Raw genomic sequence first — 22,242 nt, 5'->3', positions numbered from 1 at the left:
AAATAAATAAACGTTAAAAAAATTTTTTTTAATAAAAAAACAAAACAAAACAAACAGTGAAATTGTTCTATTTACTCAACCATTTCTTCCTTGATATTTTAAGTGATCCGGTTTTGTACAGCTGCCACAAACTACCACCTCCCGATTCTGAAGCCCTGATCTCCAGTCCCAGCTTCTATTCTAAGCATTAGAATAATAATTTTGATTGCCATCAATTATCTTCAACTGAGGCCCCATATGAACCTCATTAATATGTACAACAAACATTATAGAGCTGTTCTTACACACCAGACACTGTTGCTTCTGAAGAAACTCGTGGACTAGATGGGGAGATAAACATCTAATAAATACTTACAAGTCATTTGTTCTTTCAATAGTATTGATTGTGTACCTATTGTGTACCAGGCACTTGGGCAATGGCTGGAGATACAACAGTCAATAAAACATGGTATGTGCCCCAAGGAGTTCACAGTCCAGTTGGATAAGTCAAACAAATAACCACATAATTATCATACAATGTAGTATGAAATGGGAAAGGTATAATCTACATCTTAAAGTATAAATAGGAGGTATCCACATAAATAAGGTGAAGGTAAGGGCTTTCCAGGTTCTCAGAACAGCATTAACAAGTAACAACATGGTGTGAGGAACTAGGCGGTCTTATTGTTGTAATCGGCTATTTCAATAATTTAAGTGAGAAATAATAAATACCTGAGTTTTGTTTATCAAATGAATGAAGGGCTATGAAGGGCAAAAGGAGGTATGGGGAAGATATGAAGGGACACGGTTGTGGGAATTTGGTGACAGATTGGATATATGATGGTAGAAAGGAGTCTTCTCGATCTCAACATGTCCGACACCTATCTTACTTCCTGTATTTTATCTCTCCCTGATACCACCGCTCACAAAGGTGCTCTAGTTGGAAACCTCAGTCAAATCCTAATACAGAGCCAGCTAAGCATACAATAAATGCATACTGAGTAAATTAATTAATATCTATAAGTCCAGAACATGAACTGGCATCATTGCCTGTATTATCAGCATTCTTAGCTGTAACCACAAAATCCATTCTGGCTAATTTAAGCAGTAAAGGGACTTATTAAATGGTATTATGTAGCTCACAGAATAAAAATAGGAGAGCTGGAGAAACACTGGAGGCTAAATTTCCAGGGAGAATGTTCAAGACCAAATCACACAATTAGTCTGAGGAGGACATGGCCGCCACCACCTCCAACTCTAAGAATTAAACCTCGGATCTTGACCAGAATGGCTCTTGCAGCCAGCACTGCGGCCACTTCTGTTGGCAAGGCCACCACTGCTGCTGTTGCCACTATGAAAACTCCACACCACCCACAGCAGTGACAACAGGGTGACACATGGAGCTTGTTTCCTCTGGCTGCTTGCTTCTGGCACCAAGTCTCCGGAAGGCATAGCTGACCGGTAGAGCCTGGGTCACTCACCTGAGTTGCCACTGCGAGGGAGACTGAGGAGTTTGAGCTTTACCTTCAGAGTCAGAACTTCTATGTTGGAAAAGTGGTTTTTTTGGTTTTTTTTTTTAATGTATATTTATTTGGGGGGCGGGGGAAAGGGACAGAGAGAGAGGGAAACACAGAATCTGAAGCAGGCTCCAGGCTCTGAACTGTCAGCACAGAGCCCAACACGGGGCTCAAACTCAATGAGCTATGAGATAATGACCTGAGCCAAAGTTGGATACTTAACTGACTGAGCCACCCAGGCGCCCCAAAACTGTTCTTAATATCTCCATGATATAGAAATGAAAAGATAGTGTCCAATATGAAACATAAATGACAGACCTTTTTGACCCTCCTGAATCTCCCTTCTTCCAATCAAGTCAACAGTATGGCCTACTTGTAGGCCTTCAGTCAGCACTTCCTTCCAATGCTTGGAAACAGAGAAGAGGAAACCAATAAATAAAATTCATAAATTCATAAAATTCATCTTTGTGAAAACCCTCAGAAACTTTTCTGTGACACATTCCTCACAGACTCCCAGAAATACTGTTAATAGAATATAAACATTTATACAAATAGATAGTAACCTAACATGATTTCTATATGTAAAAGTATGGATAGTGACATGTCCAGAGGGACCACTCCTTATACATTCACACATAACATAACTTCCAGCTTTGGAAGTAGACACAAGCAGATCTTTTGGGCTCTTCTTCCGTATACATTCAGATTCTACAGCAGTAATCTCCAAAGAGAGGCGCACATACCCCTAAAGACTATACCGTAATTCACTGGAATTTGGAGACAAAATATTAGAACACGTGCTTATATGCATATAAGAACTAAGAAATAGATTAAGGTTACTACTATCTCCCACACTAGAGCCCGCACTTGGTCCCCATGTTAGATGGTCACATGAGGGCACAATGCAAGAGGTCTCCACAAGGAAGCTGGGAGGTCCTGATTCTGAAGAATCAGTATTGGCAACCTCGCCCAATCGCTGCTTCTGAAATACTTCAGTCAGTGATGCCTGGGCAGCTTAGTTGGTTAAGCGTCTGACTCTGGCTCAGGTTATAATCTTGCAGTTCATGAGTTCAAGCCCCATGTTGGGCTCTGTGCTGACGGCTCAGAGCCTGGAGCCTGCTTTGGATTCTGTGTCTCCTTCTCTCTCTCTCCACCCCTCCCGTCTCTCTCTCTCAAAAATAAATAAACATTAAAAAAATTTTTAATAAAACGCTTCAGTCAATTGTACTTTACATGTGTTAAGTGGAATTAAAATTTATTTTGTCCTCATTAGTAGAATCCTAAATACCAGAGTCTACTTGTTAAAAGCAGTCTCCAAAGCCAAAACAGCTAATTTCAAATCCTGCCTGACTTTAAACATTTTATTCAACTTGTCTCTGCCTTAGTTATCTCATCTGTAAAATAGGAATGAAACCTAACTCAGAATGTTGTTATGAGATTGACTGAGGTAATATGTGTGAAGTGCTTAAGACGTTTCTGCAAATTGTGAGCACCGTGTGAATCTCTAAATAAATATGTGCTCAAGAGATGAGGAGTATCCGTGAAAATATTCTGCACTGCAGAGAAGCGCACTGGTTATCTTGCGGCAAAACATTTCAAGTTCTTGTCAAATTTAAAGATGAATTACATACTTTTACAGAAAATATAGGATCCAAATTTTCTGATCTTTTCTGTGATGTCAAGTGCCTATCAGTAGTAAGCCTCATACAGATATTGAAGTGAAACAAACCCCCCAAAACTGATATGCCCTGTCAAGATAAAGATGATATTTTAGCAATGAGTAAGAAAGTAACTGTTTCTTTTTTAGTAAATGGGTGTTTAGAAATGTTTGTATCATTGTGTGGCTGTGTGGAAATGCTATGTCATGCATTAACATTTCTATTTCTTCACATACAAAAAAATAATTTTTGGAGACAGACTTTTCTAACCCCTTTTTAAAAATCTGGAGTTGCCCTGGAGTTTGGAATTGTTTGAAAAATTACAAATGCACCAAACATCCCATTTGTACTTTATATTTTTATTTAAGCAGTATTTATTTCATCTTTGTCACATTCTTTTCAAATTTTACTTTTATTTGCATTTCATGTCCATATTATATTAGTTTAGAAAGAACATGTATATAATTTGTCAATAAAGGCTCCATGAGGGGCACCTGGATAGCTCAGTCAGGTAAGCGCCCAGCTTCGGTTCTGGTCATGATCTCATGGTCTGTGGGTTTAAGCCCCGCATCAGGCTCTGTGCAGACAGCTCAGAGCCTGGAGCCTTCTTTGGATTTGTGTCTCCTCTCTGCCCTTCCCCTGCTCATGCGCTCTCTCTCTCTCTCTCTCTCTCTCTCTCTCTCAAAAATAGATAAATATTTTTAAAAATTTAAAGACTATATGATGAAAATATTTGTACTGATAAGGGTGTATGATAAAGAAAAAAAAAGACTACCATTTCACTCTCTAGGAATGGTCACTGTGACAGAAATTTATACATGATCCTAACCCTCACAATAATTCTAAGAGATGGGTACTTACATGATTCCTATTCTACAGTACAGGAGCCTAAGGTTAAACATTAAATAATTTCCCGAGAGCCATAGAGCATGCAAGTGACTAAATCAGGATTGGAATGCACTTCGATCTGGCTCCAAGGGCATGCTGCATTGCCACTTTGCTAAATACAACCCAGAGGGATTATGGTGATATTTTGCACAGCAAAATACCGTGAACAGAATAACAGCAGGAGATTCAGACTGGTTAACTTAAAGAAAAGATATTTAACCATATTTTGGTTACATATGTCCAAGCAGACTTCAAATTTCAAATGGTTTTTGCTCTAAAGTTGGAAATGTAGAATGCAGGAATGTAGAATGCATTTTCTTCTAGAAACAGGGTTAAAGATAGTAGCTAAATTTCTGTGGACTATACAGAATCCTATTTTCTCATAACATACCTGAATTATTAGACACCAGCAATGAAAAATAGTAGAAAACCATGCAATACATGCAATGTCAGCACTTACACACACACACACACACACACACACACACACACACACACACATTCACTCACTCACACACACACACAGAGTCAGAGTACTGCCACTTCAGGAAAAAAACATGTTCTAAAGGGCTGTGATAATGCATAGAGAAATTCTGTACATGTTTTCAAAGGAACAGTTCCTCATTTTCATGGGCTTCAGAAATTAATGTCAATTCTTCACAACACTTAACTTCAAGATATATAATTTTAATTTTCTTTACAGAGGTATATAATTAGTGTTCTCTTATTTTTATCACAATTGATTAAGGCTGATTTTTGAGCAAATGGAAATGTAGGGAAGTGGACAGAGAGAAAGAAAAAGGAGCTGGAAGTTTGATTTTCCTGAGGTAATTGGGAAAAGTGGGAAAACAAAGAAAAGACACTAGAAGACAAAGAAAAGAGAATAATGAGCATAGCAACGACATCTGTATGCTTGTGGGGGAAAAAACAAAACAAAACAAAACAAAACATGGTTTTCAGTAAAATTGGCTGAGGCATGGAATGGAGAAAAGACAGAAGTATGGTAAGTGCTTACTCAAACCTAGTCCTTGTCATTCTGCTAGGTGTCATTGCGTCTCTATATTATAACCTTGTTTAATGCTTATGGATGATACAGTCCCTCCTTCCCCTCAGATTGCCAGAAACTCAGTTTGATCCAAGGCAGTTTGGTTGATGAGTGGTGGTGCCTGGGATGGACAGATGTCAGGTGTCATCTCTGGTGCAAGAACAGCCTCAAGATGGCTTTGAGAGAAGTGAGTGACCAGTGTCCAAACTATGAGTACAGGGTTTTAATTCAGGAAGCGCATAAGAGGCAGCATGGTTCTTTTTGGCAATTAGTTACATGAGTAACCTCCACTGAGAGAAATATTTAACTAATCATTCCTCGAAATCTCCCAGGATTCTCTAGCTCCGAAAAGGAAGAACATTAGAATTGGAATCATTTTCAGAGGCCGGGTCATTCTCCTCATCTTTAAGAGAAACATATTTCTTTCCTTTTCTTTTTTTTTCTTTTTTTCTTTTTTAAAATTTACATCCAAATTAGTTAGCATATAGTGCAACAATGATTTCAGGAGTAGATTCCTTAAGGCCCTTTACCCATTTAGCCCATCGCCCCTCCCACAACCCCTCCAGTTACCCTCTGTTTGTTCTCCATATTTAAAGTCTCTTATGCTTTGTCCCCCTCCCTGTTTTTATATTATTTTTGTTTCCCTTCCCTTATGTTCATCTGTTTTGTCTCTTAAAGTCCTCATATGAGTGAAGTCATAGGATTTTTGTCTTTCTCTGACTAATTTCACTTAGCATAATACCCTCCAGTTCCATCCACGTAGTTGCAAATGGCAAAATTTCATTCTTTTTTATTGCTGAGTAATACTCCATTGTATATACATATATACCACAGTGCTCTTTCCATACTTTGGCTATTGTTGAGAGTGCTGCTATAAACATAGGGGTGCATGTGTCCCTTCGAAACAGCACACCTGTATCCCGTGGATAAATGCCTAGTAGTGCAATTCCTGGGTCATAGGGTAGTTCTATTTTTAGTTTTTTGAGGAACTTCCCTACTGTTTTCCAGAGTGGCTGCACCAGCTTGCATTCCCACCAACAATGCAAAAGAGATCCTCTTTCTCTGCATTCTCACCAACATCCGTTGTTGCCTAAGTTGTTAATGTTAGCCATTCTGACAGGTGTAAAGTGGTATCTCATTGTGGTTTTGATGTGTATTTCCCTGATGATGAGTGATGTGGAGCATTTCTTCATGTGTCGGTTGGCCGTCTGGATGTCTTCTTTGGAGAAGTGTCTACTCATGCCTTTTGCCCATTTCTTCACTGGATTATTTGTTTTTTGGGTGTTGAATTTGATAAGTTCTTTGTAGATTTTGGATACTAACCCTTTATCTGATATGTCATTTGCAAATATCTTCTCCCATTCTGTTGGTTGCCTTTTAGTTTCACTGATTGTTTCCTTTGCTGTGCAGAAGCTTTTTATTTTGATGAGGTCCCAGTAGTTCATTTTTGCTTTTGTTTCCCTTGCCTCTGGAGACGTGTTGATAAGAAGTTACTGTGGCCAAGATTTTTGCCTGCTTTCTCCTCGAGGATTTTGATGGCTTCCTGTCTTGCATTGAGGTCTTTCATCCACTTTGAGTTTATTTTTGTGTCTGGTGTAAGAAAGTGGTCCAGGTTCATTCTTCTGCATGTCGCCGTCCAGTTTTCCCAGCACCACTTGCTGAAGAGACTGTCTTTATTCCATGGGATATTCTTTCCTGCTTTGTCAAAGATGAGTTGGCCATACGTTTGTGGGTCCATTTCTGGGTTCTCTATTCTGTTCCACTGATCTGAGTGTCTGTTCTTGTGCCAGTACCATACTGTCTTGATGGTTACAACTTTGTAATATAGCTGGAAGTCCGGGATTGTGATGCCTCCTACTTTGGTTTTCTTTTTCAAGATCACTTTGGCTATTTGGGGTCTTTTCTGGTTCCATACACATTTTAGGATTGTTTGTTTTATCTCTGTGAAGAATGCTGGTGTTATTTTGATAGGGATTGCATTGAATACGCAGATTGTTTTGGGTAGTATCGACATTTTAACAATATTTGTTCTTCCCATCCAGGAGCATGGAATCTTTTTCCATTTTTTGGTGTCTTCTTCAATTTCTTTCATAAGCTTTCTATAGTTTAAAGAAACATATTTATTTTCTGTCAGCTTTTCCAGATTGCTGCACTTAGAAATGCACTGGCTATGTTCTCTTCTTTCTTACAATACACTTTTAAATTCATTGTCAGTTAACTTCTTGGTCCTCATCTTCTTGAACCTTAAGGACAGGCATTCATTGATATTACTTATCTCCTCCTTCTTGAAATTCTCATCTCCTACTTAACTCTTCTCACTCTCCTCCTACCTTTTAAAATGCTCCATTTCTGTCTTTCTCTGACTTTATACTTGCCACACGTCTAAATTTAAGTATCCCCTAACATTCTTCTTTCAGCTCTATTTTTTTCACACCCTCCCACAGCATATCACCCACACAACTCGAACAATTACCACCATTGAATAATTCCCCAACGTATATTTTTTTCATTCCCACATTTGTATTTCTTGATCACTGAAATCCCAGGACTCCATCAATGACCAATAGTAATTTGACTTCCAAATCCAGTAGATTCTACTTCTTCAATGATTTTCCCTTCCTACCTCTCCATCCAGTCTTACTGTCACCTCAGCAATCTGGGACCAAACATTATTTCTATCCTGAGCTGTCAGATACTCTCCCAACTTCCAGTTTCCCTCTCTGGATTCTGTGTGCTCAAGTAGCCTTCTGCAAGCATATTCTGATACATAATGTCCTTGTTCAAATACACATAATAGCCCCAAGAAAGACCTGGTCATGCTGTGTTGAAAATCTGAGCTAAAAAATGGGTGTTTTAAGTTGCTAAATTTGAGGAGGCTTGTCACACAGAAGTAGAAAACTGACATGGCAGCTCCTATCTCCCAGAGTGAGCAAATCAAGAGACAGCAAGGACATAGCCACAATGCTTTTTTTGTTGAAAAACTATGTAGTCTATTTGTTAGAAGTCACAAAGCCCCACTCACAATGAAGAAAAAAGAAATTATGTTCCACCTCTTGAAGGGAAGAATATCAAAGAATTTGTGGACATATTTAAAAAAGCCCATAATAATAGTAGTAATTAATTTTTTCTTATTTTTACTATTGCTGGATAATGACTTATTTAATGAAAAAAAGTAGGTAGTATTTTTTTTATTAAAAAAATTTTTGGGGGGTATTTATTTTTGAGACAGAGAGAGACAGCGCATGAGCAAGGGAGGGGCAGACAGAGAGGGAGATAAAGAATCTGAAGCAGGCTCCAGGCTCTGAGCTGTCAGCAAAGAGCCCAACGCAGGGCTCGAACTCACGAACTGGGAGATCCTGACCTGAGCGAAGTTGGACGCTTAACCGACTGAGCCACCCAGGTGCCCCAAAAGTAGGTAGTATTTTTGCACATACTTTATAGATGAGGAAACTGAAGCACATAGAAATTAGGTAATTTGCCAAGGTCATGGCTAGTAGCTGGCTATGCCAGATACCAGTCCCAAAATCTTAACTCCAGGGCCTGAGCTCCTAGTCACTATGTGAATTTTAGCAATGCAGTTAAAAATATGCCTCATAATATAATCCATGAGCAAAATAATAAAATATTGGCCAATGAAAGTAAAATTGGCTGAATTCATAATTAGTTCAATGACCATTTCCAGAGATGACCAATTAATGACCAATTCAGAGTCTACCTGAAAGGGAAATTAGAGTGGTTTGTTTAAAATTATATCATCTGCAATTTCCTCTAAAACATTTTATTTATGCCTTGAATATCAACATCAAAGCCATGCTTACCAAATTAATAAATGGCAAGATGAATTTCAGAAGTCTCCAAAAGCATGTCCTAAGAGAAACAATTAAATAATTAAAGGACCCAGGAATACATAACTTAGAAAGACAAGAAAGAAAGAATATATTTCCTGACTCAAACACTGAAGAGCTGATAGGAAACAAAAAAAATTCACTGTATTGAGTGTGGTTTCAAAGACGGAACTCAAATAAATGGATAGAAATTGTGGGTGGACTTCTGATCAATACAAGAACTCTGACCATTTAGTCACCTCACGGCAGCCCAGACTGTCTTAGAAGATGGTAACTTCTGAGTCACCAGAGGAATTCCCAAAGCAATTGAATGGCCATTCGCCAGATGCTGTAGTTCAGATCCATTTAGCCGGTGAAAAGTTGGAAAAAATTCCTTCTAAATCATCTTCAAACTCTAAATGTCTTCAGTCCTCTCCCACACATCCTGACTCCGCCTCAAACTTCAGTTTCATTGTTTGACCTCTTAAACGATGCCTTCCAGCCAACCTGGCCACTTTCCCCCATAACGACCTTACATTTTTTGTCTCTATTTAGGCTGACCGTTAAGCATCTTCTGCAATTGGCAAAATCAGACCCATCCTTGAAGACCAAGTACAAAGCTATCACATCCCTGATGCTTTCCCCAATAATCAATCTAATTATCCTCTTTACCTCCTTAGCACTACGTTCACCTCTCTCATATGGCTCCTCTGACATTCCGTCTTGTGTTAGACATTCTTAAAAAAATTTTTTCTTTAATGTCTTTATTTATTTTTGAGACAGAGCATGAGCAGGGGAGGGGCAGTCACAGAATCTGAAGCAGGCTCCAGGCTCTGAGCTGTCAGCACAGAGCCTGATGCAGGGCTCGAACTCACAGAGTGTGAGATCATGACCTGAGCTGAAGTCAGATGCTTAACCGACTGAGCCACCCAGGCGCCCCTTGCATTAGACATTCTTATAGCCATCTTAATTCCCTATAAAAGTGAAAGCTACTTGAAGGCAAGAACCATCTACTTTCCGCATGCCTGTTCAGTTTTAAATATGACTGCCAATCACCGCTCTAATAATACATGCTTGTTAAATTGGATTTGACCGTTACTACATGAAATCAATAGTGATATTGGAAGGATAATTTAAATACATTTCCCGATTAAATGTACTTCTGAAGTAGAATATATGTGCCCCTCCTCCATTGACCCCATTAGTTCTTTTCTGTCTGCCTGATTTTTAAAATTATGGTAAAATACATGGCATTTACCACTGTAACCATTTAAGTCTACAGTGGCATTTAGTACGTTTGCAGTATTGTGCAACCATCACCGCTAGGTAGTTCCAGAACTATTTCATCATCCAAAAAGGAAACTCCATTTCCATTAAGCAGGCATTTCCCCACCTCCCCCGCTTCCTCCCCACAGCCCCTGGCACCCACTAATCTACTGTCTCTACCCTTAGCTCTTTTGAAGCTCTGACACAAAGTCTTATCCTAAGTGGTTATTCCGTAAATATTTGTTGAACTGAATTTGAATAAAAAGGCACACCAGAAAATACACATGCTTCAAGAGAAATAAACAGCAGGAGAGATCTATTTTTTAAAGTATAGGGTGCCTGGGTGGCTCAGTCAGTTAAGTGACCAGCTCAATTTCAGCTCAGGTCATGATCTCACAGTTCAAGGGTTCAAGCCCTATATTGGGCTCTGTGCTGACAGTGTGGAGCTTGCTTAGGATTCTCTCTCTCCACTCCTCTCTCTCTCTCTGCCCCTCCCACCTCAAAATAAATAAACAAACAAATAAATAAATAAATAAATAAAATATATACACACATAAAGAAAGTATAAATTATTCTTAAAGGGTATTGTTTTTGAACGTAACATTGTACAGAATAACGTTAATCGCTTTGTCAAACAAGCCCTTTGAAATATAACGTTCCATGTTACTTCTAAGCAACAAACAAAAAACTAATGTGCTAGAAAAACATACCAGAAATTAGTTGTGCAAAAGTATTCTGTAAGTTTTTTAAAGTCTGATTTTGCAGTGAGAACTTCCTAACTCCCCCCAAAATACATAGGAATGATTAAGATGACAAAAAGACATCGAAGGGGTTGGTCTGGAAGACATTTTAGGTTTTCCATACAGTCTTCACTGCAGTGGCTTCTTTTGTAATATTCAAAATATTATCATTTTTTATTCTGCCTTCTTGAAAATGTTTTTGAAAGGATTTCTTTTTTCATGTGTTTGTGTCATCTGGGAGTTGGCCGTGCACGGGTGAAGTCCCCTGCCAGGTGGCTCTTCTAAGCAATTTTCCCACTGAAAATTCCGACAACAGTTTATAATCTCATCTCGTAGTGGTTACAAAAGACTGAGTTCAGTCCATGAAAATGTTCCTTTATCTTATTGTTCTCTCCCTCCATGGTAGCATGTTTACCTTTATAATTTTGTGATTTTTTTTTAACTCCTGCTGCTGGAGAATCCACTGTTTTATGCCTTGTTTCTTCAGCTACCAGTCACATAGATCTTATAACTTCTGAGAGGAACTGTGCATTTTTTTGTTCAGTGCTAGGAGCTCACCGACCGAGGAGGGGTTTCCATAGTATACTGACGTGCAAATGACAAGTTAACTTAATTAAATTCAGTGACATTAAACTCACCATAAAACTCCCAATGTGTACAGAATGACTCATTTCCAAAAAGCCCTATTTAATATCATGAAATTGTAAAGGTTATGATTTAGTTAACTATTATTCCAAACAATCTTGAGGCCATAATTAAATTTTTTTTTCTGAAAAAGAAGACTACTTTGCTGTCGTGATTATTTTTACTTATTCTATTGCATTCAGGACGTTTCTTAAGTCATGTTTTATTTCTTTACATGTCACAGGGAAAAAAATGGAAAGAAGGAATTTCTCAAATTACTCCAAGTGGGAAATAATGTGAATAGTAGATACAGAAAAGAAAACAGAGAAGGGAGAAACATCTTTCAAAAAGCAGCAAAAGATGTTAGAACTTCTGGAAGGTGCAGCCAAAGTCTTACTAGAGGGAATGTAAATGGGTGCCACCTTCCTGGAACTTATCTCTACAAGAGTCTTAAACCTTCTGTGTACATTTAACCTTTGCATTAGCAATATCCCTTCTAGGAATTGATCATAGGGAAATAATTTGAAAAGTGAGAAAAATATATGAACAAGAATGCTCATCCAAGTGTCATTTACAATGGAAATTTTAAAAGAAAACCTGCAAACAACCTAAACACTCAAAGATAGGGGACTAGTTAACAAATTATAGAGTACGCATTTCATTAAATACTAGAGGGTCATTACAAATGATTATGTAGCTCTATATTATTTTCCTGGAGGGAAGTTGCAACATAAAAGTGATAAAGGCAGTTTATAGAACAGTGTGCACAGTATGAATCCACTGTAATTAAATATATATAAAAATACACACACACGGGCAGACGTAGAAAAGAAGTTTGTAAAAATAATGAAATTTTAACAAAGGTTATCTCTAGGTGGTGTATTTGTGTAGGATTTTTCTTTTCTGCTTATCTGCACCTTTGAATCTTGCTGCAATGCTCATGGATTTCTCACATAATTTGAATGCAAGAAATGTATGCAACTTTTCTAATTCTAATTTGAATTACCTAAAACCTACTGCATTGTTTCTAAATGACTATATAAACTGCAAAAACTAATGAAGGTAGAGAGGTAGATGGATGGTTGGATAGATGGATGGATGGATGGATGGATGGATGGATGGATGGATGGACAGATGGAGAACTGATTACAAAGAATAGTATTATTGCTATATATGTTACTCACATAAAACCACCTTATTTAAGAGCATTTGAACTGGAAAGTCCTGCTAATAATATTTGAAAATAAAATGGTTTTTTAATTTTGAATGATTTTATTGTATTTATTTTCAAATTCAGTGTGCTTTTCTATAAGTTCTATGTTATAAGGATATGTACAGTGAGCCAAATTCATTTCAAACTAAATGATGTGACTAAGTGATTTTGATGCTCTTTCAAGGCTTAAATTGGAAAATGATGAGCTAGATAAGTAGCTTTTCTTTGCTTATGTTTATGCCATAATTCCTCTAAGTATATGTATTAGTTAGCGATTACCACAAAGATGCTGCATAACAAAGTGCCCTAAAACTTGATTGCTATAAGAACACACATTAAATGCTCGTGGATCTGCAGGTCACCTGATTTAGACTGGTTTGGCCGGGAAGTTATGCCACAGAAAGCAGGAGGGCTGGACTTGGCCCCAGGCTTTGGATTGGGTTCAGGTCTAGTCCAGGTGTGCTTGTCTGGGGGATAAAATAGCAGCAGCTACATGGGGCATGCTCTTCTCACGGCAGATCACCAGAGCATGAAAATCAAGCAAAATTACATAAGCGCTTTTCATTTATAGCCTCTTCTCACTTCTATGAGAAGTGAGAAGCACTTCTCAAAGCACTTGCTTTGGCCAAAGCAAGCCACATGGCCAAAGTCAGAGGGTTAAGCGGGTCCTAAGGGAAAGGGAAAGGGATTGAATGTTGGCTAAATGCTCCTTATTATCATAGTAAGTGAATCAATGACTGAGACATAACCCACAAACTGTCACATGGAAAACCCAATAATGGGAGACTTCAATTTTGAGATTGAGAGAAACCTTAAGGCAATTTTCAACTGGACATTTCACATCCTGGTTTTGCTTTTCCCTTTTCTCTCTCCCACCCCACTAAGTGAACAATTTGCCCATGGATGAGGCCAGTACTGCACTGTACTAACAGGCATTCTTGTGTGCCAACAGACCTTTCTACAGGTTGAAAAATATCTGTTCACTTAACTGGACAACTTTCACAGCGAGTCTACCACCAAGAACAACCAAAATAGTTGAACAGTTCTCCAAAAAGAGAAGCTGGCTTATGATAAAAGAGAAGCAAGTCATAGAAAGATGTGCTTTTCCTCTTTGATCTGGGAGGGTTCCTCTAGTAGATAAAAGGAGAAATGCAAGTTACACATGCTGTATTTAAGTCTCTTCAGGCAAAAATTAAGAGTCAAGAATATCACTAGAGGGGCGCCCGGGTGGCTCAATCGGTTAAGCGTCCGACTTCGGCTCATGTCATGATCTCACGGTTTGGGAATTCGAGCCCCATGTCGGGCTCCGTGCTAGAGCCTGCTTTGGCTTCTGTCTCTAGCTCTTTCTCTGCCCCTCTCCCACTCATGTTCTCTCTCTTAAAAATAAATGAACATTAAAAAAAAATAAAATAAAATAAAGAATATCACTAGAAAAATGCAATCATCTGTCCCTAAGAGCTCTCGTCTCGGGCACCACGGCACCTACCATATAAAACCTCTAAACATTACCCTCACTTACTCTCTTCCATCCCGCTGCCAGATCTCCAACACTCCCATGTACCCCTTCAATCCCTAGTGCTGTGGAAGTTATATCGTGTCATCCACAACAAAGAGACAGGATGACATATTTTCTTGAGACCTATCTGAATACGCCTGATGATACAGATAGGGAGAGGTAGAAAAGTCAGAATACAAGTGAGTGACATGGAGATCTGTCCTGTCTCATCAGACATTCAGCATGGAAGTGACTTTAGACAAGTTCTGGTAAGCCGTAACAGAGGGGTAGAAGATTACAGAGGGCAACTACATGCATTTGAATTCTTGCCAAGAATTTGCGCTTGAGGTGAGATTACTATCTAACAGTATAATTAGAGCATTTAGGGAGAAAGTTGGGGGAAGTGAACAGAGTTCTGCCAGTTGTGCTGAGACCAGTCCTTTTGGAGGCTCCTTCCTCTTTCTTTTTTCCTATTCATGAGCAGCACAGGGTGATGACACTCTGAGTCACTGCGAAGAAAATGAATAGTCAAGGTATTTAAGTGGAGGGTGGGGGTACCCCCAAACCGGGAAGATAGTAGTTCCTTTCCAAACCATCTCACTTCCTTTCTTTAGTTCCTGAATAGAATATTGGAATTTTTTTTTTTTTTAAATAGCAAACAAAGAATCATCTTGTTCACATACTGGCATCTTGGCCTCACTGCATATCTGCCAAATTAAGACCGGAATTTACCTGAATAAGGTAGTTTTGGAGTTTGGTTTTTTTTCTTTTGTTTTGTTTTTTGTTTGTTCATTTTTTGGTTTTTTTTGTTTTGTTTTGTTTTGTTTTTAGGAAGGGGATACTTTGGGCAAGATTCTATAAATAAACTTAAAGGAAGAAATATATAATTTGTTACAGATCATGCAAAAACTTGTTAGAAACAAACCACATGTTCAACGCAGTATTTATAAAGCAGGGACTTTGTGCATTCAGCAGTTCTGCTGTTAGGCTGGAGGGCTAGTCAGCTTTAAAACTTTCGAAGGTTTAATCGTAGACTGGAGATATGAGTGTTAACTGGTTAATATGTAAGATGACAATAGAGAGATATAAACAATAATGATTAACAAAGAGTTTAAGGATCAAGATGGAGTAAATACATCACATTTATTTGATGTGATGTTTCAAATCTTACTGAAATTAAATTAACAAAAAGGAACAGATGTCAACTAAAGAAATAAAGCTTAAACATTATCAAAAATAATATATTGTGCTTCTAAAGCCACCGCCCTAATAAGACAACTGTTTCTTACACATAGGAGCACGCCATCTTGCCTGACCTCTTAACAGTATTCAACACTGCTGACCACACCTTCCTTCTTGAAATACTATTTTCTTGGTTCCAGAATTACCCAACAGATCTCCAGCCTGGAAGTCACCTGTGATAGCTGTTCCTCCTTAATCAGACCTCTTAATATTATAGTTCTTGAAACTTAAAATGGGCTTTTTTCCCCCCAGGTATTCTATACTCTTTCTATACAATAGCATCAAATACCATCTTAAGGCCAATGGCTCCCAAATAGCTAATTTCAAACCAGATCTATTTTCTGATCTATTTTTCCAAACCCGTACACTGTCTACTTGACTATTCAACTTGGTTCTCTGACAAGATCTCAACCTCAGGTCCAAAATGCATTTTTAAGTTTTCTTTCCTAAATTCCCAACTGTATGAAATATGTGAGTGAATCAACATTTACCCAGCGGTTTAAGGAAGCAAATGAAGATGGTCATTAATGTTTCCATCCTTGCTCCCAATCTATTGGCAAACTTTATTTTTCTCACCTCCAGAATGTAGTTGAATCTGTCCCCTTTTCCTCATCTTCCCAGTTTTAGATCTTATCTAAACTACTTTTGTCTCTCTTACTGGACTGCTACAGTGGTCTACAAAGTGCCTTCCCTTCCTCTACTCTTGATTTATTTCAACCCATTTCCCATACAGCACAAAGTGGTCTTAAACTATAAATAGGTCCCTGCTACCCCTGCACTCTAGAAACTGCAGTGGGATTGATAAGATAAATCTCGAAGGCATTGCATGATCTAGTTCCTCAGGGTACTCCACTCTCCTCTCATGAATTATGCTCCAGCCACTCTGGTCCTTCTTCCACTTCTGTAATGGCATCAAGCCCTTTCCCATCTCTGGGTTTCTGTTCCTCTGCTCCCGCTGTTTCCACCTGGAACACTCTCCCCCAGCCTTCCCTCACTAACTCTGATTCTTCCTCCACTTCCCCAGTTTCCTTGACAAATACCCTCTTCCCCAAACCAGCTTAGGTTCCCCTATTATGTGCTAACCCCTTAGGTCCTGGCATGATCACAGTATGTAACTATGTATCTACTCATTCAGTATCTTTTTCCTGCATCAGACTGTGAGGTCACTAGGTCATGAATCATACTCGTCATTTTCACTGCTGCATCCCCAGTGTCTAGTACAGTGCCCGGGGATATGTTTAGTTTCAATAATACTTCTACAACTTAATGTATAGAAAAGTAAAAAATTAAGCTGGTCTCATAAAGTCTCCAGTTGACTATCCCATTTATTGTTTATAAAAGGTACATAATATTTCATCAAATAAAATGACTAAATGCACCTAATTATTTCCTGTTTCCTGAGGAGTGTTACTTAAATTTGCTCTCACAATTAATGCTGCTATAATAGAGCTGTTTCCTGAAAAGAAATTCACAGAGGTGGAAATCACAGGGCTATAGCTTCTGAATATTCCCCCTGAAGAGGATCAACAATTTTTCTACAAAAGTATTATAACACATGACAGTACCCCCAAAATGACTGATCCTGAATAATTCAGTCACACTTTTTAAATGCTTATCAAAGAAAACATGCCTGCTCTCTGTGAACTCTAGTCCTACAACAAAGTCTCACAGTGCAGGTCATATACTCATTTTACGAGTCACAACAGTTTTGACACTAGTTAAGTCTAATTTCTTGTAAGTCCTAGGAACAGTTCCCATTATATTTTATGTGTGGTAAAATTATAATGACACCAGGATGTCTGTCGGGAAGACATATTTATTATGAATATGACATCATAAATCTCATCTAGAGTCAAGGTTTTTAATTGACTCAACTATCAATTAAGAGCAATAAAATGTTCTTTTAACTTGTAACTTGCAGTCAGAAACTCATTGCCTTTACTCAAGTATGCATTATGAAAACTTGAATTAGAAACACTAAATATTGGGGCACCTGGGTTGCTCAGTCGGCTGGGCATCCGACTTCGGCTCAAGTCATAATTTCACGGTTTGTGGGTTCAAGCCCCACGTCTGGCTCTGTGCTGACAGCTCAGGGCCTAGAACCTGCTTTGGATTCCATGTCGCCCTCTCTCTCTGCCCCTCCCTGACTTGTACTCTCTCCTCTCCCTCTCTGTCTCAAAAATAAGTAAACATTGAAAAAAAGGAAACAAATATTTTCAGTAAGCTTTCTTTCCAAAGAAACAATGAATCTGGAAGTTTTCAAAATGCCTTTTTTTCTTTAGAAGAAATATATTAATCTAAAGTGGGAAAACACATAGGACAAAAAATGGGTGAAGAGGTAGTGGTTCAGAGCCCACAGCACACTTAAAGCCAGGGGTCAAGGCCCTAGCAAGCAGAATTGTGATTTTATTCTAGAAAGATGTCTGCTTTGGGCCAGGTCTAAATGATGAGTGCTGTAATGGGGTGGGTTTGAATCTGATCTGGTCCAGTTAAGCTTCTGGAAAACTGAGACATTTCCATGTCTGGTGTATTGGGGGGCTCTTTAAAGATGAGCATAACATGGTTCCTGGGTTCCTGTTTTAAACAGGCTTATGTTCATCCCTGGGGCTGCACTCAGCTTTTCAGAGACAATTACTTCATGAATGGAGCTGTTTTTTTTCTTCTTTCCCTTCCCTTCTTTCAATAAATAAATAGGCTTTTTCCTCCCAGGGCCTACGGTCCTAGACATTCTAGAGGATATAGAGAAGGTTCAGGCAAGTCTCAAGCCTCAAACGGGATGGATTAGACCTGTGCAAACATATTTGTATGGCGTAAACACACTGCAGCAAGATACAGGTAACTGAGTGGAAGATGTCTCTGGCTGACACAATCAGTGAAGATTTCCAAAAGAAGCATTGCAGACAGCTCAACAAAGAAAGACAGGGTAGGATTCAGGCGTGCAGAGATGAGGCCTGGAGATTGGTATAGGAAAGGGCATCCAGGGCAAAGGAAATGCATTTCACCTTTAAAGTGCTTTTTGTTCTCTCCGTATCTTTCTTGGCTGGGTGGCCTAGGACAGTCCTTAAATTTTTTTTTTTTATGTTTATTTATTTTTGAAAGAGAGAGAGCACGTGAGCAGGGGAGGGGAAGAGAGACGGAGACACAGAATCCAAAACAGGCTCCAGGCTCTGGGCTGTCAGCACAGAGTCTGACCCAGGGTTCAAACTCACGGGCCCTGAGATCATGACCTGAGCTGAAGCGGGACACTTAACTGACTAAGACAAGCAGGCGCCCCTGTGCTTCTTAAACTTTGAAGTAGAAATGAATTGCCTGGCAGTCTCGTTAAAAGGCAGATTCTGATTCTCTGGGGTCTGATTTGCCCGGGTAGCCTGGGTAAGCAGGATCTGCATTTCTAACAAGCTCCCAAGTGATGCCCAAGCTGCTGGTCTGAGAAGTGCAATTTAAGTAGTAAAGTCCTAGGCTGTGTGTTTCTACAGAAGTCACAGGGCCTCCCGGGGCTGGGCAGGTCCTTTTGGCCTAAAAGAGCTTCTGGAGACAGAGCAGTGGAAGCTTCCCTCACTGTTACCCTCTTGGGAGGGCGAGGGGACCAGCATAAACAGAAGAGAAGGAGCTGTGTGTGTAAGAGAGGAGCCCCCTCCATCTCAGATATGAATGGATTGCATCATTCCCTCCTCTAAACCAGCAGCACAGAAGCTCGGAGAGAGATAGCAGCTTTGTGCCGTCACTGACTTGCTTGTGTCCTGGCAGAATAAAGGACTCTCTGTGAGCTCAAAGCCTAGCAGCTTTTCTGGATCTTGGTGGAGACAGTCATTTTAAACCAAAAACAAGTCTTTCACAAACACTGCTGAAATAAAGGAAGGAGTCATTAGGATGGTTCAGACTGACAAACTCTGAACTTGATACAACAAACCAGTTTTGAGTGGAGGTGGGGGCCCTGCTACAGCAGAGGGTGATCAAAATAGTCTTAGTGTTTTGGTTTTTTTCCTGCTGGAGACTACTCTTCGAGAGTTTTAATTCATGCAAGGGAAAAGAGAAGAGTCATATTTGGTTGGCTATTTGATCAAAATTCAGAACTAGTCACTGTTGAAATTTATCTGTATAATGTCTTAAACCTTAACTGGGTCCTCACTTAATAAATACAAATGCTGAAATCTTTAAACTATTAATCAACACCCCCCCCCCACCGACCTTTTCTTTGGAGAGATAGTAATAGGTAGAAACACGAGGACATCTGGACAGGAGAAGGTAAAAAAATTTCAAAGCATTTCCATGTATGTTAAATAGTTGTTGTGAAAATAGGAATGCTATATACTGCACCTGCAGAGATAAAATATGATTGCTTATGGCAGAGGCAGTGCTTCTAAGAAACAGCTCAGGTTGGAAATTGAAAACACATTCTGGGGTTCCCCTTCCCATTTCTCTTGCAGTTACCAAGATGGGTGGTCATGAGATGAAAGTAATATTTATTCAGCACTTGCTGTAGGTCAGGTATTGTGTGCTGTGTACATGACAGATGTGTTCCTTTTTAATCCACCAATTAAAACCATAAGTAGATGGTAATATGAGACAAGAAATCTAGTATCTAGAGAAGTTGCAGCCTTTGCTCGAGGTTGTATAGCAAGGAGTTGAAACAGAAGTTCAAACCCAGAGGTTCTATCTAAAATAAGATCTGTACCCTCTCTACTATGGCATGCTGCCTAACATCAGCTTGTTTTCTGTTTCTCGCTGAGGACAGTCTGCTTCCTCTTAGAAGGTCTTCTTATTAGATGTTGAGTTATGTCAAAGGCACATGGGGTTAGTGACTGGTTAAACTTAAAGACCTCTAACATCCCTCCCAAACGTTCACATTCCCTTCTACCACAGTGCCTTTGCACATGCTGTTTTTAAAATCCTGCTTGAAGTTCCCTTTGTTTTTTTTTGTTTGTTTATTTTGCACTTACTAACTATATCACCTTTCTCCTGCATACCTCAGTTTGGTCATTTCTTCAAGAAAGTCTCTCTTTCCTTTGCTCACTATTTCTTTCTCTCTCTCTCTCTCTCTCTAATTGTGCTTTACTTTATTGTGGTCCACGTATAATGTGGTTTTTTTTTTTTTACAAATTGAAGGTTTGTGGAAATAGGAAGAGAACTAGAAGTGGAGCCTGAAGATGTGACTGAATTGCTACAATCTCATGATAAAACTTTAACAGATGAGGAGCTGCTTCTTATGGACGAGCAAAGAAAGTGGTTTCTTGAGATGGAACCTACTCCTGGTGAAGATGTTCGTTGCATGATGCCAGCCTCTGGATCAGTTAATTGCTACTTCCATCAATCATGCACTGACTGGGTAGCTGTGGTTATAGCCCCTCCTACAACTGCTGCATAGTCAATACCCTTCTGCGGCTGGGCAGTTATAACCTAGGCCATATTCTATGCAGTCTGGATGTTTGTCATCTCCTTCCTGGCTGACCTTCTGGAGATGCTGCAAACAGGCATCAGTGTGGAAGGTGGCCAGCTCCTCCATGGAGGCTACTTTGGGCTCACCTATCCTTATTCGCTTATGCAGTGCATATGCTTCAATCAAAGAATTGATTGGCCATCCTGGCCTATTTGGGGACATTGGGCAGGGAGTTGCACATCATGACATACCGGAGGCAGCGAATGCCCACCGTCCGCTAGTTCCTCTGGCTCCTCCATCTTCCAACTCTGGCCGTTCCTGAGCCACCACATGGATTGGGCTTTTTTCAGACTCAACCCAGGCTCCGGTTCCTGCTCTTCCTCCCACTATTTCTATTATATACTTTTTATACTTTAATAGCCCATACCTCTGATTGTGAAAGTTATCACAGATGCAATTTTACACTTTTGCATATGTTCAAAATAACAGATTCTTTCTTTTTAGAGATCAGGTAATCAACTATTTGTCTCCTGTCCCCAATGACTCACCTGAGTGGTGACAGCTGGTAACTGTCATTTGTTGATGGGCTCCTGCTTCTGAGTTAGGCATTAGATGAGGGTGAGGGAAATTGAAGATTTTTAAGACTTGTTCCCTGTACTCAAGGAACTAACAATCTGATTGGAAATGCATGGCTAATATATATTAATTAGTAAATTAGGGGCAGAGTGTTGTACTGTGGCAACTCAGTTAAAAAAAGGTGGACTTCATTTATAACCTAGCTAGAATCCTTAAAGAGTAAAACCATATACCAATACTAACTGTGTGCAAAACAGAATAGGGTCCCAAGCATAAGTTCCATAAGCCCATTTGAATTCTGCAGGTCTCCCAGATCCCACCTCCTCATGTCACTAGAAGTGACAGGTTGCACTCGTAATTTACAAATGATACATACAGACACTAGCCACAGACCTATCCCTAGCTGGGGGTGATTCCTGATATCGCCAGGGGACCCATTATGAAAAGCAAAACAATACTGTCAATATTCCAGGGACTATGACCAACAAAAACGGCGGTTACATGGATCAACCTAAAAGTTGAGACTTCCTGAATTTCTTACCTGAAAGCATATCATCAGAATAAAGAATCTGAAAAGCTGTTAGCGATACACTACGTACTAGAATTTTTTTTTTTAAATACAGACTTTAGTCTCGAGGACATTGATTGATGATGCTATAAGTGATGCTGTTAAAAATAGTTACCATGCACAATTCCCTAGATCAAGGTGTCTTTGTCCATATCAGTTCATACCATTTGTTATTTCGACAGCCCTTCCTTCTATAGCTGTAGGCAACCTGGGGCATCTAAATTTGTGGG

General features: G+C 39.3%; 1 pseudogene; it reads right to left on the bottom strand.

Moving 5' to 3' along the window:
• Nucleotides 1-21,285, bottom strand: part of LOC124508299 (histone deacetylase 8-like) — a 52,508-nt pseudogene extending 31,223 nt beyond the window's left edge.
• Between the last annotated feature and the right edge of the window lie 957 nt (nt 21,286-22,242).

The sequence above is a fragment of the Lynx rufus genome, unplaced genomic scaffold (genome assembly GCF_022079265.1).
Source record: "Lynx rufus isolate CCGP_SWC_20201006 ecotype Redwood Valley unplaced genomic scaffold, mLynRuf1.p SCAF_13, whole genome shotgun sequence".
Taxonomy (NCBI): domain Eukaryota; kingdom Metazoa; phylum Chordata; class Mammalia; order Carnivora; family Felidae; genus Lynx; species Lynx rufus.
The sequence above is the reverse complement of the archived record's forward strand: the minus strand, read 5'-3'. Positions and strand labels throughout refer to the sequence as shown.